The sequence below is a fragment of the Lactuca virosa genome, chromosome 1 (assembly GCF_052849685.1).
Source record: "Lactuca virosa cultivar CGN04683 chromosome 1, Lactuca_virosa_CGN04683_v6, whole genome shotgun sequence".
NCBI classification, from domain to species: Eukaryota; Viridiplantae; Streptophyta; class Magnoliopsida; order Asterales; family Asteraceae; genus Lactuca; species Lactuca virosa.
This window is the reverse complement of record NC_136426.1, coordinates 305,530,843-305,550,255: the sequence shown is the minus strand read 5'-3', so window position 1 is coordinate 305,550,255 and position 19,413 is coordinate 305,530,843.

Below are 19,413 nucleotides of genomic sequence, written 5' to 3'. Positions count from 1 at the left end.
ATTTTTCCATTTCCTTCCCGGTTTTTGACCCAATCTTCGTTTTAAGCCTGTTTTTAATTATTTTAACGTGAGATTTTCACCAAAACTTATATTTTGACATATAAGACCCCAAATATTCATATTTTAATCATATTTTGAGGAAAATCATTTCCTAAGAATAAAATCTAGTTGGTAAGATATATGGGTGGAGTGTTGGCTTTACCTTTAAGTTATAACACAAGCAACCTCACATACCCACTCCATGTCACTATTCATGCTTTATGTCACTATTCCCACCAGCCCTAGTCAACTAATTGTCCTTTCACCACCCCTCTCCAGCAAGATTCAATACTCAAAAGCTGAAAATCTCCTCTCTCCTTCCACTTTATTCACTCTTTCTCAAAGAAGAATAAACACACTTCTCTCACTTTCTCTCTCTCTCGAACTCGAGATTCAAGGGCTGTTCTGGAGTTCTTCCTTCACCTTGGTAAGTAAATCTCGTCCCAAACTTGATTTCCTTACACTTCTTCACTCAAATCACGGGTTCCTTACACAAATATCGTCATATTTGTTGTTAGATCTTCGAATCATCAAGCATCTTCTAAGTGTTCTTAAGTTGAACACTTCTTCTCTTCATCATCCATCTTCTTAAATCACTCAAGGTGAGTTCATACCCCTATCTTTTCACGTTTTTCTTAAGTTTTAAAGGGGGGGGGGGGGGAATACAAGTTAAAACACCAAGAACACAACTAAACTCATCCAACAGCTTTCATCAGAAAAGTTTAACTCCATTCACGGACTGTTTTGGTAAACTTAACCATTTTAGTTTTCAAAACTGTATTAGATACAAATAGTTCAGGTTTATACCTTTAAAATTACTACTTGCACATCTCCATACGATTTTTCTACGATTTATGGTGATTTTTACAACACTGCCTATCTTTTCAGAAACGAATTCGGACCAGTCTGTGAATATGAACATTTTAACACAAGTTAAAGACTTCTAAAAATCATAATAAAAATTATGAATAAACTAGACACATTTTATGAACTTTCATAATTTACGGATTCAGTTTTCGACTTCGTATGATTTTTCTATGATTTTTCTAAACCAGTGTAGAAAGGTTAAAAACTAGTTAACAGCTTACAACTTTCATAACACTTTGTAGTATGTTGAGCAAAGTGTATAACCATAAGTTCTAAATATTGAATGTATTTTCTTGTTAGTTTATAATCATAAACTGAAATTTAGTCATTTATGATAAGGATTCTTCATTCATTTTGAACACATATAATAAACTATAATAAGTATAGTTTATGGATTTTTACTACATGAGAAAGGTTTTACTCTCAAAACAAATGGGTTTTTCATATACTACATAATAGTAATAGTTTATGGATTCATAGCACTAATGTATTTTCATAAAAGGGTTCTTTTACATTACAAACCTTTTGGATAAACTATAATATGTATAGTTTATGTTTCATTTACATTTCAAACTCATTTACCAAAGGTTTTCAGTTCAGTTCACGTAAATTTTTGTTGATGAATAAATTTGTGAGACATTCGCTTCACGTTACTTCAAAAGTAACGAAATCAAAAGTCCTGTAAAATGTAACCAGAGTCTCTTGTAGGGAGAGCGTGATAGTTGTGTATAGATCTATATTGGGTCTGACAAACCCACACCTGAGCTGCATGCAACAGCTAGACCGGCAGGTCTGAGGTGACAAGTGTCATTTAACTTGCGACGCCTGTAGAACGTCGTATTATGAGGCCGACTGAATCATAGCATGGTTATAATAACACACATGGGGTATTAACAAAACATATGATTTACGAGTTTTACTTCTAAATTAAACGAGTTTATGTCGATTTAAACTTGCATGAATTACTTGAAGTATGGAAAAGTACTTGTACGTTTCGGTCTTGACATTTAAGACTACATAACTTTTATAAGGAAAATATTAGATTTTCTTTGGAAACATATTTCTATTAGAACCAAATTTCATCTAGAATTGTTAGATTTTATCTATAATTGCTAAGTGTATATGCTAGAGTTATATAAGAATCTAGTCACAATCGACTTAGAATTGGTGGGCCCGCCTTACTTTCTGTTCCTTGTTTGGTTGTGGACCTAGAGCAGACCCATTATATTCGACGATTTATTTAACTTAAATTTTATATAACTTATATACACTGGGTGATTATAGAAGGAATCTACGGGTCTTTCCAGGGTTCATTATCGCATAACATAGGAGCATTCATTTCACACTTAACAAAGAAAATATTGGATTTTCTGGAAACATACTCCGTCGCTTTTACAAGGAAAATGGTTTCTTCCTCAAACAAAACTCTTATGAACTCACCAACTTAATTGTTGACACTTTTCAAAACTACTTGTATTCTCAGGAAATCAGTGAAACAGGAAACCATCAGCATTTTGAGGATGGGACGTAAATCGTCAAACAATTCATTTTGTCATCATAATGTAATTGGATTTGAAACATGTAAACATATACTATGGTGTAACCTTTTCAATTATATTTATGATGGTTGTATTTACTTTAAGCACTATTATACTCGTATGAGAAATCTCTCTCTGTATGAGAAATCTCTCCAAGAATGTGAAATCTCTCCCAAATCTCTCTCTGTATGAGAAATCTCTCCACGTGTGTGAAATCTCTCCCAAATCTCTCACAAAATCTCTCTCAACTTTTTATAATCACTCGGGGCATCCCGACCCTTAATTTAGTCGAAAACCGCTCGAAAACGGAAGTTTACGCAAAAAACAGCTTTAAGGAGCCGAAACCTCTTAACGAGCCGAACCCTTTTAAGGAGCCGAAACCTCTTAAGGAGCCGAACCCTCTTAGGAGCCGACCCTCCCTTAAGGAACCGAAACCTGTTAGAGCCGAAACCCTAAGAAGCGAAACCCTAAGAAGCCTCCTAGAACCGAAGCCTCTTAAGGTTCGGTCCATCTTGCTCTCGGTTCCTCCTCGCCCAATTTCGCTTCTGACAAGATTCGCTTCTGACAACTTCACCTTCGGTCTTGACCTTGCAACAGAACCTCCCCTCGGACCGAGCCCTCCTCTCGGTTCTATTCCATCAGCCGAGCCCTCCCTTCGGTTCTATGCTCCTAAGTCCCAACCTTCGCAACCTTCAGCCCCAATTTCAGATTTTTCCATTTCCTTCCCGGTTTTTGACCCAATCTTCGTTTTAAGCCCGTTTTTAATTATTTTAACGTGAGATTTTCACCCAAACTTATATTTTGACATATAAGACCCCAAATATTCATATTTTAATCATATTTTGAGGAAAATCATTTCCTAAGAATAAAATCTAGTTGGTAAGATATATGGGTGGAGTGTTGGCTTTACCTTTAAGTTATAACACAAGCAACCTCACATACCCACTCCATGTCACTATTCATGCTTTATGTCACTATTCCCACCAGCCCTAGTCAACTAATTGTCCTTTCACCACCCCTCTCCAGCAAGATTCAATACTCAAAAGCTGAAAATCTCCTCTCTCCTTCCACTTTATTCACTCTTTCTCAAAGAAGAATAAACACACTTCTCTCACTTTCTCTCTCTCTCGAACTCGAGATTCAAGGGCTGTTCTGGAGTTCTTCCTTCACCTTGGTAAGTAAATCTCTTCCCAAACTTGATTTCCTTACACTTCTTCACTCAAATCACGGGTTCCTTACACAAATATCGTCATATTTGTTGTTAGATCCTCGAATCATCAAGCATCTTCTAAGTGTTCTTAAGTTGAACACTTCTTCTCTTCATCATCCATCTTCTGAAATCACTCAAGGTGAGTTCATACCCCTATCTTTTCACGTTTTTCTTAAGTTTTAAAGGGGGGGGGGGTGGAATACAAGTTAAAACACCAAGAACACAACTAAACTCATCCAACAGCTTTCATCAGAAAAGTTTAACTCCATTCACGGACTGTTTTGGTAAAATTAAACATTTTAGTTTTCAAAACTGTATTAGATACAAATATTTTAGGTTTATACCTTTAAAATGACTACTTGAACATCTCCATACGATTTTTCTACGATTTATGGTGATTTTTACAAAACTGCCTATCTTTTCAGAAACGAATTCGGACCAGTCTGTGAATATGAACATTTTAACACAAGTTAAAGACTTCTAAAAATCATAATAAAAATTATGAATAAACTAGACACATTTTATGAACTTTCAGAATTTACGGATTCAGTTTTCGACTTCGTATGATTTTTCTAAAACAGTGTAGAAAGGTTAAAAACTAGTTAACAGCTTACAACTTTCATAACACTTTGTAGTATGTTGAGCAAAGTGTATAACCATAAGTTCTAAATATTGAATGTATTTTCTTGTTAGTTTATAATCATAAACTGAAATTTAGTCATTCATGATAAGGATTCTTCATTCATTTTGAACACATATAATAAACTATAATAAGTATAGTTTATGGATTTTTACTACATGAGAAAGGTTTTACTCTCAAAACAAATGGGTTTTTCATATACTACATAATAGTAATAGTTTATGGATTCATAGCACTAATGTATTTTCATAAAAGGGTTCTTTTACATTACAAACCTTTTGGATAAACTATAATAGGTATAGTTTATGTTTCATTTACATTTCAAACTCATTTACCAAAGGTTTTCAGTTCAGTTCACGTAAATTTTTGTTGATGAATAAATTTGTGAGACATTCGCTTCACGTTACTTCAAAAGTAACGAAATCAAAAGTCCTGTAAAATGTAACCAGAGTCTCTTGTAGGGAGAGCGTGATAGTTGTGTATAGATCTATATTGGGTCTGACAAACCCACACCTGAGCTGCATGCAACAGCTAGACCGGCAGGTCTGAGGTGACAAGTGTCATTTAACTTGCGACGCCTGTAGAACGTCGTATTATGAGGCCGACTGAATCATAGCATGGTTATAATAACACACATGGGGTATTAACAAAACATAAGATTTACGGGTTTTACTTCTAAATTAAACGAGTTTATGTCGATTTAAACTTGCATGAATTACTTTAAGTATGGAAAAATACTTGTACGTTTCGGTCTTGACATTTAAGACTACATAACTTTTATAAGGAAAATATTAGATTTTCTTTGGAAACATATTTCTATTAGAACTACATTTCATATAGAATTGTTAGACTTCAGCTATAATTGCTAGGTGTATATGCTACAGTTATATAAGAATCTAGTCACAATCGACTTAGAATTGGTGGGCCCGCCTTACTTTCTGTTCCTTGTTTGGTTGTGGACCTAGGGCAGACCCATTATATTCGACGGTTTATTTAACTTAAATTTTATATAACTTATATACACTGGGTGATTATAGAAGGAATCTACGGGTCTTTCTAGGGTTCATTATCGCATAACATAGGAGCATTCATTTCACACTTAACCAAGAAAATATTGGATTTTCTGGAAACATACTCCGTCGCTTTTACAAGGAAAACGGTTTCTTCCTCAAACAAAACTCTTATGAACTCACCAACTTAATTGTTGACACTTTTCAAAACTACTTGTATTCTCAGGAAATCAGTGAAATAGGAAACCATCAGCATTTTGAGGATGGGACGTAAATCGTCAAACAGTTCATTTTGTCATCATAATGTAATTGGATTTGAAACATGTAAACATATAATATGGTGTAACCTTTTCAATTATATTTATGATGGTTGTATTTACTTTGAGCACTATTATACTCGTTGTTGTGATACTATACATGAAGTCCTCCACCCTCGGACGTTTCCGCCATCCTTGGTTTGGGGGTGTGACAGATTGGAATCAGAGCATTGTTTATAGTAAACCAAGTATATCGAACCACATAAGATATACAAACTATAAATACATTGGGACTAAAGTCTCTGATTTAAACATTTTCAAAAGACTATACTTTTTGAAATAAATAGTTTCGTGTTAAAAGTATACATGCATGCATACATACTAAGGTCAGCTTCATACTAGAACAAAACAAAAGTAGTGATTGTTGAATGGAACAAGTAGGCTTGGGGATGTATAGTCAGGTCTGGGAATGAGATAGCCTGATCAACTATGTCTATCCCAGAAGTGATTAGCATATGCCCGGGAATGGTTGTGGTGTTGCAACAAGTCTAAAAACTTACCAACTCTACCTACAAAGAAGCATTGAAAACATAAGACAAACCTTAAAATACTATAGGAGTATTTGGTGATACTATAACCAACTTATGTGAAAACTAAAGACCCCTATTAGTAGGTCTATAATGACTGAGTGCATACGCTAAGGTTATACATAATTAAAGATATTATAGACTCAGAATCTATGACTATTGCTCTACTTCCTGTTCCTTGTTTGGTTGTGGACTTAGAGTAGAGTCATTTATTCGAAGGTCTATTCTATCTCAGATTATGTATAACTGGTATGCACTATGTGATTATAGACATGACTAATAAGGACCACCCCCTATAAGTAATTATAGGATTAGACGTCTATTAATTATCTCTTCTACCCCTATTCCCGCACGAGCAACGTGATGGGTAAAAACTTAACGCCCGTACAAAACCTACTTCTACCCACTACCATAACTCTGTCTCAGGAACGTTAGCAGAAACACCGAGAATAGTTCAGTAAAGTGCGAAATTTATATATGTGTATATAAATGGTAAAGATATAACTAGAGATAATCATCCCCGCTCACGACATCGTTTCTCCCCATGCAACAGGGTTATGTCTTCACAAGAAGGTAACCAGCCAACAAGCAAGGCATCAATCCTGCAGATAGACCCTGCTACTTTTCAAGCTGCAGTCACGGCAGCCGTGACAGTCGTCATGGCGCAACTCAATGCTAACAATGCCAGCAGAGGTGAAGGCGGTGTCGGTACTACTAACCGCATTAATAGTCAAGAACACCAGCAGGTGTCCACCAACGAAGGCGCCTCAAGCCACAAACCTAAGAACAAGAAACGAGAGTTTTGGGACAAAAAGAAGCGCAACCTATCTCAAAAACGCATAAAGAGACAACAATCCGTGGCTGCCCCTGTAATTACAACAGCAGTCACAACTCATGCCTCGACACTAGCCACAAGGTCTGTCACCCAAGCACCGGTCAGACAATATATGGGAACACTCCCAAAGTGTAACAAGTGTGGCTACCATCACAATGGGGTTTGCCGGGTGCCGCACTGTAAAAATTGCAACAAGAACGGACATACTTCCCGCTTCTGCAGGACCCAGACCCAACGCATCGCTTCAATCCCCAATGCCAGTGTAAGTCCAGTATGCCACCTATGCGGTGGAATGGGAAACTTCAAGAGAGACTGTCCAACTGAGAAGAATGACGGGGGAGCAGGAGGAGTGTGATGAACAAACCAGCAGGAGCAACAAAGAAACCTTATTAGGACTTTTGTAATGTTTCCAACAAACAAAAACGTTTAAGTACCATATGTTTGTAATGAATTTGGTATGCTTGCTAAAATTACCGTCTTTCAAAAAGTAGTTAAAATACTCCCTTGTTCAAATCAAATCAAAGACACTCGTATATGACCTTAAGATCATTACCGGTGAGCTGTGATGACTTTGTGTATACATCAGGGTTAATTATAATCAAGTACTAAAGACTTAAAGCGAATAATTCCGTCCTGACTCCTGTTCCATGTCTAGTAGTGGGGTTAGGGTAGAGCCACTCCCACGACGATTTCACCAACACCAAATTACACGCGACTTGCATATACCGCTCGATCATAGAGTGATCTGTCAGAGATCATGATATAAAGTATCATTACTAGCTATCAGAACACACTCACTACCAGTGCTACCTGCTATGGTATGAATCATCTGCAGTAATAATAACATCGAACAAAACAGAACACACTGAAAAGAAACACAAGATACTCTATCACTCTAACGAACATTTCTTGCGAATACAGCTTAACACATGCTTTACCTAAAAAGATACTGTTGTCTTCATTCAATTTCGATTGGTATAGTCCTCACCTTCCTGATTAAACAGCTACGAAAGGACCCTTCACCTAACCCACTGAATATCAAAACCTTCGTCTCCCATAAACACAAATCCGACACGGACCTCCGGGCCATCTCTCGCTGCAAAACCCCAAAACACTCACCAGAGGAGTATTATACCTTTCGAAACCTTACCACAAGTATTTCCAGAAGACCCTTCGGGAATGTCACGCATGCAGCAGATAAGGTTCAAGCACAGAAGCTTGGGACGAATACGGTTAGTCTATCCCTACTAAGTGTATACGCGAGGATAATATATAATTAAGATTCTACGGACATTGGATGTGTGTTTCCACCCTATTTCCTGTTCCTTGTCTGGTTGTGGACTTGGGGCAGAGTCACCCATCCAACTGTCTCACCAACCTTAATTACATACGACCTATATGCGCAAGTTGATGATAGATGGACCAGGTACGAGTCCTACCATGAACTTCGGGACCAGGCTACCCAGGAGTGCGAGTGAACGTTCTACCATCCGAATAATTGTAGTCGTGTAAACCAAACCCATATGTTCCCTACCGATCCAATCAGACGAGTAACACTAAACCAGACCCTATGCAGCGCTCCGAGGAGAAGTTATCACTTATGACTTAGTACAAATTCGAGAAAGGCTGAAAGCATCTCGAGAGCACGGAAAAACCCGAATAAGTCTTATCATCTATATAAAAACGCAGGGTTTTTACTAGTGAATCTATGATGGCTAGTGTAAACATTATGGTCATATATCATTAAGATTCTATGGACTTAGAATGTGTGATTCCGCCTCATTTCCTGTTCCTTGTTTGGTTGTGGGCTTAAGGCGGGGTCACTCATCCGAATGCCCTTGAAATCTTAATGATATACGATTAGTTTACACCAAGCAATTATAAAAGATCTGGTAGAACTTATAATGCAAATTTCATCACAAATTGTTGAAGCATTCGTAATACTAGAACTCACTAACTACAACCTGGATATTTGTAATAATAACAACAAGGATAGAACGGGGACCATAAAGGGCACACATAGAATACACTATCATTCCAAAACGATAACTCCTTTAAAATCCACTCAGCTCAAGTTACAATAAGAAATTCCAAGGTCGTCATTTAACATCATGCGGATTGGTCCCCGCCATATCAATTTCTTGTACTACTAAAAGTTCCCCCATCTTTTCTCCAAATTCTTGAAGTCCCAGTCAAAACACTAATTTCGGGACGAAATTCTTTCTAACGGGGGGATGATGTGACAACCGTCAATTTTTGGTCAAGTCAAAGTCAACTAAAGTCAACAAGTCAAACCGGTCAACTCATCTAACCCTTGTATGTTAGGGTTTCCATTACGTTTCTTATTGTACAACTCGCAATCTTAATACAAAGTATCACTTAGGGTTTTCACGTGTTCGGAAATTCTAAACCCTAATCAGGGCAAGTGATGAAACTATTCGATAAAACATTATTCCTTAACCCTCGGGGGCATATAACAATCATAACGATACTTAACGGGATGTACAAACCTTGCGTTACGAAGCCAAATACTCAAAAAGGTCGCAAACGAAATCTCTCTCAATCTCTTTCACTCTATCTCTCTCTATTTATAATCTCTCCCAAATCTCTCCCAAATCTCTCTCTGTATGAGAAATCTCTCCAAGAATGTGAAATATCTCCCAAATCTCTCTCTGTATGAGAAATCTCTCCAAGAAGGTGAAATCTCTCCCAAATCTCTCTATGTATGAGAAATCTCTCCAAGTGTGTGAAATCTCTCCCAAATCTCTCTCTGTATGAGAAATCTCTCCAAGAATGTGAAATCTCTCCCAAATCTCTCTCTGTATGAGAAATCTCTCCAAGTGTGTGAAATCTCTCCCAAATCTATCCTTATATGAGAAATCTCTCCAAGAATGTGAAATCTCTCCCAAATCTCTCTCTGTATGAGAAATCTCTCCAAGAAGGTGAAATCTCTCCCAAATCTCTCTCTGTATGAGAAATCTCTCAACGTGTGTGAAATCTCTCCCAAATCTCTCTCAAAATCTCTCTCAACTTTTTATAATCACTCGGGGCATCCCGACCCTTAATTTAGTCGAAAACCGCTCGAAAAAGGAAGTTTACGCGAAAAACAGCTTTAAGGAGCCGAAACCTCTTAACGAGCCGAACCCTTTTAAGGAGCCGAAACCTCTTAAGGAGCCGAACCCTCTTAGGAACCGAACCTCCCTTAAGGAACCGAAACCTCTTAGAGCCGAAACCCTAAGAAGCGAAACCCTAAGAAGCCTCCTAGAACCGAAGCCTCTTAAGGTTCGGTCCATCTTGCTCTCGGTTCCTCCTCGCCCAATTTCGCTTCTGACAAGATTCGCTTCTGACAACTTCACCTTCGGTCTTGACCTTGCAACAGAACCTCCCCTCGGACCGAGCCCTCCTCTCGGTTCTATTCTATCAGCCGAGCCCTCCCTTCGGTTCTATGCTCCTAAGACCCAACCTTCGCAACCTTCGGCCCCAATTTCAGATTTTTCCATTTCCTTCCCGGTTTTTGACCCAATCTTCGTTTTAAGCCCGTTTTTAATTATTTTAACGTGGGATTTTCACCCAAACTTATATTTTGACATATAAGACCCCAAATATTCATATTTTAATCATATTTTGAGGAAAATCATTTCCTAAGAATAAAATCTAGTTTGTAAGATATATGGGTGGAGTGTTGGCTTTACCTTTAGGTTATAACACAAGCAACCTCACATACCCACTCCATGTCACTATTCATGCTTTATGTCACTATTCCCACCAGCCCTAGTCAACTAATTGTCCTTTCACCACCCCTCTCCAGCAAGATTCAATACTCAAAAGCTGAAAATCTCCTCTCTCCTTCCACTTTATTCACTCTTTCTCAAAGAAGAATAAACACACTTCTCTCACTTTCTCTCTCTCTCGAACTCGAGATTCAAGGGCTGTTCTGGAGTTCTTCCTTCACCTTGGTAAGTAAATCTCTTCCCAAACTTGATTTCCTTACACTTCTTCACTCAAATCACGGGTTCCTTACACAAATATCGTCATATTTGTTGTTAGATCTTCGAATCATCAAGCATCTTCTAAGTGTTCTTAAGTTGAACACTTCTTCTCTTCATCATCCATCTTCTTAAATCACTCAAGTTGAGTTCATACCCCTATCTTTTCACGTTTTTCTTAAGTTTTAAAGGGGGGGGGGGGGGAATACAAGTTAAAACACCAAGAACACAACTAAACTCATCCAACAGCTTTCATCAGAAAAGTTTAACTCCATTCACGGACTGTTTTGGTAAACTTAACCATTTTAGTTTTCAAAACTATATTAGATACAAATAGTTCAGGTTTATACCTTTAAAATTACTACTTGCACATCTCCATACGATTTTTCTACGATTTATGGTGATTTTTACAACACTGCCTATCTTTTCAGAAACGAATTCGGACCAGTCTGTGAATATGAACATTTTAACACAAGTTAAAGACTTCTAAAAATCATAATAAAAATTATGAATAAACTAGACACATTTTATGAACTTTCAGAATTTACGGATTCAGTTTTCGACTTCGTATGATTTTTCTATGATTTTTCTAAAACAGTGTAGAAAGGTTAAAAACTAGTTAACAGCTTACAACTTTCATAACACTTTGTAGTATGTTGAGCAAAGTGTATAACCATAAGTTCTAAATATTGAATGTATTTTCTTGTTAGTTTATAATCATAAACTGAAATTTAGTCATTCATGATAAGGATTCTTCATTCATTTTGAACACATATAATAAACTATAATAAGTATAGTTTATGGATTTTTACTACATGAGAAAGGTTTTACTCTCAAAACAAATGGGTTTTTCATATACTACATAATAGTAATAGTTTATGGATTCATAGCACTAATGTATTTTCATAAAAGGGTTCTTTTACATTACAAACCTTTTGGATAAACTATAATAGGTATAGTTTATGTTTCATTTACATTTCAAACTCATTTACCAAAGGTTTTCAGTTCAGTTCACGTAAATTTTTGTTGATGAATAAATTTGTGAGACATTCGCTTCACGTTACTTCAAAAGTAACGAAATCAAAAGTCCTGTAAATTGTAACCAGAGTCTCTTGTAGGGAGAGCGTGATAGTTGTGTATAGATCTATATTGGGTTTGACAAACCCACACCAAAGCTGCATGCAACAGCTAGACCGGCAGGTCTGAGGTGACAAGTGTCATTTAACTTGCGACGCCTGTAGAACGTCGTATTATGAGGCCGACTGAATCATAGCATGGTTATAATAACACACATGGGGTATTAACAAAACATAAGATTTACGGGTTTTACTTCTAAATTAAACGAGTTTATGTCGATTTAAACTTGCATGAATTACTTGAAGTATGGAAAAGTACTTGTACGTTTCGGTCTTGACATTTAAGACTACATAACTTTTATAAGGAAAATATTAGATTTTCTTTGGAAACATATTTCTATTAGAACCAAATTTCATCTAGAATTGTTAGATTTCATCTATAATTGCTAAGTGTATATGCTAGAGTTATATAAGAATCTAGTCACAATCGACTTAGAATTGGTGGGCCCGCCTTACTTTCTGTTCCTTGTTTGGTTGTGGACCTAGAGCAGACCCATTATATTCGACGATTTATTTAACTTAAATTTTATATAACTTATATACACTGGGTGATTATAGAAGGAATCTACGGGTCTTTCTAGGGTTCATTATTGCATAACATAGGAGCATTCATTTCACACTTAACAAAGAAAATATTGGATTTTCTGGAAACATACTCCGTCGCTTTTACAAGGAAAATGGTTTCTTCCTCAAACAAAACTCTTATGAACTCACCAACTTAATTGTTGACACTTTTCAAAACTACTTGTATTCTCAGGAAATCAGTGAAACAGGAAACCATCAGCATTTTGAGGATGGGACGTAAATCGTCAAACAGTTCATTTTGTCATCATAATGTAATTGGATTTGAAACATGTAAACATATACTATGGTGTAACCTTTTCAATTATATTTATGATGGTTGTATTTACTTTAAGCACTATTATACTCGTTGTTGTGATACTATACATGAAGTCCTCCACCCTCGGACGTTTCCGCCATCCTTGGTTTGGGGGTGTGACATTATCCTCGCGTATACACTTAGTAGTGATAGACTAACCGTATTCGTCCCAAGCTTATGTGCTTGAACCTTATCTGCTACATGCGTGTCATTCCCGAAGGGTCTTCTGGAAATACTTGTGGAAAGGTTTCGGAAGGTATAATACTCCTCTGGTGAGTGTTTTGGGGTTTCGCAGCGAGAGATGACCCGGAGGTCCGTGTCAGATTTGTGTTTATGAGAGATGAGGGTTTCGATGTTCAGTGGGTTAGGTGAAGGGTCCTTTCGTAGCCGTTTAATCGGGAAGGTGAGGACTATACCAATCGAAATCGAATGACGACAATAGTATCTTTTTAGGTAAAACATGTGTTAAGCTGTATTCGCACGAAATGTTCGTTAGAGTGATAGTGCATCCTGTGTTTCTTTTCAGTGTGTTCCGTTTTGATCGATGTTATTGTTACTGCAATTGATTCGTATTGCTGTTACTAGTACTGATAGTAGGAGTGTTGCAAAACTAGGTTATTAGTTTTCAAGTATAGTATTTCCCGATTTTTCGAATATGGCAATCAGTTCATAGTAGAGGTCTATATAAATAAACTTATGAATTTAGTAGTAATGACTCGAATGTAATCTTGTAATCTTTGTTCCACACCTGATCCACTCTTAAGATCACTTGGCATATACCAATTGTGTATAATTAAGGTCCAATAGGCCGTTGAACTTAATGAGTCTGCCCTAGGTCCACAACTAAACAAGGAACAGGACCTTAGGCGGACTCATCATTTCTAAGTCGATCGTCTCTTAATTACACATAATCTTGAGGTATACATTAAGCAATCTTAGAGTCACCATAAGCAAATCGTTTGTAATACCAGGTTATGAAGTATGTGGTAAATTCCCAATGAAATAAAATGCATGCCAATTTTATTGATATAATCTAGTACATTGAGTTCAGAAAAGTTTGACCTTATATTAGGTTTGTATTTCATTAATGTAAGGAAAAACTTTGACGGCGACACGACCTCTTGAATTGTGTAGTCTCTACATTTGAAGGTCGAATTTATGTATATGATGGGGCAGTGTTCAAACGCACACCATGAGTTTGAGCTGGTAATGGCATGTCAGTAGTGTACACACTACTCGTGGCGGGTGATGTTCCGTGGGCTATAGAATGAAGACATGAAAGTTTGCATTGCCCTAAACTTTGCCCTGGCTTCTGCCATTTGATGTTCTGTTTTTACCACGCGCTTTCTCTAACGCTGTTTGACGTTCTCGATACTCTCTAATCTCGGCTCGAGTTGCGGTCACTTCCCTATGAAGGTTTTGATGTGTTCTTTGATCTGTTCGTGGCCTCCATCCCGGTGACGAAGGCGAATTACGGCGATCTTGGTGGTAGTGCCAACCTCCATGATTTCGGTTGACCGTTGCTCGTGTTTGTACGCTCAAGTGAGTGATGCGGCGTATCATGACAAGGAGAGCCCTGTCTACTAATCCTCCTCTGTTGAGGTTGTAGAAGCCTCATCTATGTCATAGGGAGGGTGTTAGCATTGTTCCTAACTCCGTCTCTGTAAATCTACGGCTTATCGAGGTGTCGTACCATGGAAGCCTCGTCGGGGTCTTCTCCCATTTCTTCTTTTCCTTTGTTTTCCTTCGGTTTCTATTCCTCTCGCTCCTCTTCCGAATTGTCTTCGGGGTCTTCCTCTATTATTTCTTCAGGATCCTCTTCAAAATCTTCTCTGATCCAACCGCCATTTTCCTGGTTAGGAAGAATAGGGTCTCTTGGAAGTTGAGCTCCCGCCACGTTGCTCGTGCGAGAATAGGGGTAGAAGAGATAATTAATAGACGTCTCATCCTATAATTACTTATAGGAGGGTGATCCTCATTAGTCACGTCTAAAATCACATAGTGCATACTAGTTATACATAATCTGAGATAGAATAGACCTTCGAATAAATGACTCTACTCTAAGTCCACAACCAAACAAGGAACAGGAAGTAGAGCAATAGTCATAGATTCTGAGTCTATAATATATTTAATTATGTATAACCTTAGCATATGCACTCAGTCATTATAGGCCTACTAATAGGGGTCTTTAGTTTTCACATAAGTAGGTTATAGTATCACCAAATACTCCTATAGTATTTTAATGTTTGTCATATGTTTTCAATATTTCTTTGTAGATAGAGTTGGTAAGTTTTTTTAGACTTGTTGCAACACCATAACCATTCCCAGGCATATGCTAATCACTTCTGGGATAGACATAGTTGATCAGGCTATGTCATTCCCAGACCTGACTATACATCCCCAAGATTACTTGTGCTGTTCAACAATCACCACTTTTGTTTTGTTCTAGTATGATGCTGACCTTAGTATGTATGCATGCATGTATACTTTTAACAAGAAACTATTTATTTCTAAAAGTATAGTTATTTAAAAATGTTTAATCAGAGACTTTAGTCCAAATGCATTTATAGTTTGTATATCTTATGCGGTTCGATATACTTAGTTCACTATAAACAATGCTCTGATACCAATCTGTCACACCCCCAAACCAAGGATGGCGGAAACGTCCGGGGGTGGAGGACTTCATGTATAGTATCACAACAACGAGTATAATAGTGCTCAAAGTAAATACAACCATCATAAATATAAGTGAAAAGGTTACACCATAGTATATGTTTACATGTTTCAAATCCAATTACATTATGATGACAAAATGAACTGTTTGACGATTTAACGTCCCATCCTCAAGATGTTGTTGATTTCCTGTTTCACTGATTTCCTGAGAATACAAGTAGTTTTTAAAAAGTGTCAACAATTAAGTTGGTGAGTTCATAAGAGTTTTATTTGAGAAAGAAGCCATTTTCCTTGTAAAAGCAATAGAGTATGATTCCAGAAAATCCAATATTTTCTTTATTAAGTGTGAAATGAACGCTCCTATGTTATGCGATAATGTACCCTAGAAAGACCCGTAGATTCCTTCTATAATCACCCATCGTATATAAGTTATATAAAATTTAAGTTAAATAAACCGTCAAATACAATGGGTCTGCCCTAGGTCCACAACTAAACAAGGAACAGGAAGTAAGGCGGGCCCACCAATTCTAAGTCGATTACAACTCAATTTTATATAACTCTAACATGTACACTTAGCAATTATAGCTGAAAACTAACAACTCTAAATGATATGAAGTTTTAATACCATAAAACCACTTTGTGTAAACCCGGTACTTTGTATTCGTACCCCGTTTATATGAAAACCCAAAACTTTGTAATATACCCCTTTTTGTATAAACCCGGTACTTTGTATTCGTACCCCATTTATATGAAAACCCGGTACTTTGTAATGTACCCCTTTTTGTATAAACCCGGTACTTTGTATTCGTACCCCATTTATATGAAAACCCGGTACTTTGTAATGTACCCCTTTTTGTATAAACCCGATACTTTGTAGTCGTACCCCATTTATATGAAAACCCGGTACTTTGTAATGTACCCCTTTTTGTATAAACTCGGTACTTTGTATTCGTACCCCATTTATACGAAGACCCGATACTTTGTAATGTACCCCTTTTTATGAAATGAAAACCTTTTGTAATGAGTTCGTAATGTAAATGAAACATAAACTATACCTATTATAGTTTATCATAATGTTTGTAATGTATATGCAACCTAACTATACCTATTATAGTTGAGCATATTTGTTTGTGGTGTATAATAGACTTAACTATACTTATTATAGTTTATTATAATTATTTGTAGTGGTAGTAACCCTTTATATATGATTCATACCTTTAAACTAAGGTAAATAATATGTACTATCAGCAACATGTATTCAAATAATACTACACACCTTGCTCAGCAAGTTACAAGGTGTAAACATGATTGTTAACTATTTTATAGTTTTTAACTTTCCTGTTCCTGTTATTGGAAAATTTATAGAAAAATCATCAGAGGTCGAAATTTAGATCCGTAAACTCTGAGGGTTTAGAACATGTGTCTATTTTATTCATAAATTTTATCATGATTTTTAGTGACCTTTAACTTGTGCAAAAAATGTCCAACTTCACAGACTGGTCCGAAGTGGTTTCTGAAATGATAGGCTGTTTTGTAAAAATCACCATAAATTATAAAAAAATCGTATGAACTTGTGCAAGTAGTCATTTTAAAGGTAGAGATCGGAACGTTTTGCAGCTTGTACAGTTTTGAAAACTAAAGAGATTAAGATGTTCAAAACAGTCCGTGAATGGAACTAAACTTTCTTGATGAAAGCTGGAGTTTGAGTTTAAGTTATATTATGATGTTTTAACTTGTATTCCCCCCCTAAAACAGAAAGAAAACATAAAAATGTAGGGGTATGAACTCACCTTGAGTGATTTCAATAGATGGATGATGAAGAAAAGAAGTGTTCAACTCAAGAACACTTGGGAGATGCTTGAAGATTCGAAGATCTAACAACAAATATGATGATATTTGTGTAAGGAACCCTTGATTTGAGTGAAGAAGTGTAAGGAAAACAAGTGAGGGATGAAATATCTTACGAAAGGTGGATGAGAAGCCTTAGAACTCCTGGAGAATTCGAGATTTTGGAGAGAAGAATGAGAGAGAGAGATGGGTTTGATTCTTCTTGAGAAAGAGTGAATAATATGGGAAGTGAAGTGAAGATTTCCAGCCCTTTGATCTAATTATGGGCTGGTGAAATAGTGTGAAAGGACAACTAATTGACTAAGTATGGAGGAATAGTGAATGAGTATGGCCCTGGAGTGGGTGTGGTGGGTTGCTTGTGTCATAACTCAAAGGTAAAGTCAACACTCCACCTCAAAATCTCACCCACTAGATTTTATTCTTGATTAAAGATTTCCCTAAAAATGTGTTTAAATTATGAATATATAGTGTTTTATATGTCAAGATATGAGTTTGGGTGAAAGTACCACATTAAAATAATCAAAAATGGGCTTAAAACGGAGTCGTGGTCGAAAACCGGGTGAAAAATGGAAATCTACGAAGCTTCTCGGATTGGGCCGAAGGTTCGGTCCCCAGCAGTCATGGACCGAAGGCGAGATAGGACTAAATGGCCCGAAGGCGAAATAGGCCGAAGAGAGGGTCCGGGTTCGGTCTTCCAGCAGTTCGGTTCAGCAAAGTTCGGTCCCTTATGGTCTCGGTCCTTAGCAGCTTCGGTCCCTATAGGGAGGCTTCGGTTCTAAGGGCTGATTTTCCATCATTACTCCGTTTTAAGTGGTTTTTGACCCGGTTAAGGGTCGGGATGACCCGAATGATTTTAAAAAGTTAAAAGAGATTTTGAGATAGATTTGGGAGAGATTTGGGAGAGATTAAGATTATAAAGAGAGATTGAAAGAGACTTTGTTTGTGACCTTGTTGAGCGTTTAGCTTCGCAAATCAAGGTTCGTAAACCCCGTTAAGCCATGTTTAAGAGTCTTACACACCCCCGAAGGGTATGCATTAGTGTTTTATCGTTTTGTTACCTCACTTACCCCGTTTAGGTGAATAACCCACACTTTCATATTTGACAATTGTTACTCCGAAACATGCTACGTGCATATTCATAAAAACAATATTTTATATTGATAAAGTGATTACAAACTACTGGATACAAACCAACTAATTCAAAGTGTTATATATTACATAACTTCTCAGGATTCTATAGATTTATACATATGGGAGTGCAAAATACAATAGTTTCAAACTATTCGAAAATCTTCTATCAATACAGTAGTTTCAAACTATTCAAAAATCTTCTATCAGTATATAACTATACTGGATGCTTATCTCCTGAAAATTAGTTAAACATTGAGAGGGGTAAGCGGTGACGCTTAGTGAGTTCAATAATAGATATAATATAACGTTATGCCATATATATACTTCAATATGGCAGAGGCAATTAGGATCAAGGAACAACAAAGACATATGTGAATCATGTGACAAACTTTCCATATTAATTATTGATTTGATTCAAATATATACAATCAATGAGACATAACAATTTCCATACTTGATATACATCAATAAAGCTTTGGCCCAAATGGCACAGAAGACATACAACTTCGGATTTAACCTTTTGGTAGATTTCAGGCTTATAACCATGTCTAACCTTCTGCCAATACCATAGAATAGAAATCATTTTCTTACGGAGACATGTTCTACATGGCCAGAGGCTACATACCAGTACCAACATGAATCTAAGTCCTTTCACTGATCACATGGTCAAAGGTATTTCTTTTGCTATCAAAATAACGAATAGAAATAACACGGGAAAATAAACCGGAATAATAACACTGAAAAGCAGGCACAGAAAATACTCAGGAATATCATTT